Below are 1,304 nucleotides of genomic sequence, written 5' to 3' on the forward strand. Positions count from 1 at the left end.
ACAATTATGACAAATCACGGCTTGAATTATCTTGCTTTGCATGTAATGAGTCTCTCTCATATATTAGTTTCACCTTTTAAGTTGCATTAGTGAAATAAATTAACTTTTGCACGATATTCTAATCTTTCCAGTTTCACCTGTATATATACTTTATTCCAGGAATGGTGCACTCAGACAATTGACAATTGACCCAAAAAGCAGACAAAGTCCACAGCACTCTAAGTTTTAATGTAGCAAGTGAACAGTGTGTCATAGTAACCTATAGTTTTGGGTTTTACATCAGCCCTTCATCTGGCAGGAAACCCATCTGAGTACAAAGTATCAAACACGGCTACGCATATACAGGCAGAAACCAGAAACAGCACAGATTGCTAATTATACATTGGCAACAAGCTGAAAAGACCTATCATGATCCATAAAGAGACAAAACAACAGAGTTGTACTCCCATCGATGAGAGATATGTAACAAAAACAAATATTATAGATGTGTAACTCGGCTCGATAAGTATTTCTCCCTCTCCGAACCTAAGAGAGAAAGTAGAAAAAAACACCAAAATAAAACACGGAATCATTTAAGGAAACGAAATGCAAATCAAGATCAGAATTCAGACCCCGGGGCTGGTGTGTAGTAAGACGATGTATTCATTGTGCTCCATTCCTCCTAAGAAGCAACTCACATTCCACACCCCCCTCCTGTCTTTGAAAATGTGATCAATAGTCATGAACTTAAAATGAGACACGGAATGGGGAATTATCTGGCAACTGGTAATGGAGGTCAGTTTATCTCTGATGGAGTATTTGTGACGAGCAGCTCTGTCAATACAATTGACAAGGACATTTAAAGTGACACCAAATCTTACAAATCCCTCCGAGTCCCCGAACTCTGAGCAACAATGTATCTTATTTGTGTATCACTCGGCTGTAGATCCCCCAATCATCTCTGACACTGTCCTTCCTTCTGGAGGGGGGCTACGTCTGTTCCCCATGGTCCCTGTGTGTGTTGTAAAGTAGTCACCGCTCCAAGCTCGCTCCCGGGATGGACTACAATCTCAATACAAATAAATAAACTGAACATGAGATTATAGTCCATCCCGGGGGGGGGGGGGGGGGGTGGGGGGGGGGGCATCTAAGGGGGGGGGGGAGTCCAATGAGGGCTGGTGGTTTTTATGGCGTTTTATGTAAGAAGTAATTGGCATATGTTATGCCATAATGTATGAACAAATGTTAATGTTCGGGCACTATGTTGGTGTCTTGTTGTGTACCCGTAATATGCAAAATGAATAAAAAGATTTTTCAAAAAAAAA

This window comes from Nanorana parkeri, unplaced genomic scaffold (assembly GCF_000935625.1).
Source record: "Nanorana parkeri isolate BGI_ZX_2015 unplaced genomic scaffold, ASM93562v1 scaffold1506, whole genome shotgun sequence".
NCBI classification, from domain to species: Eukaryota; Metazoa; Chordata; class Amphibia; order Anura; family Dicroglossidae; genus Nanorana; species Nanorana parkeri.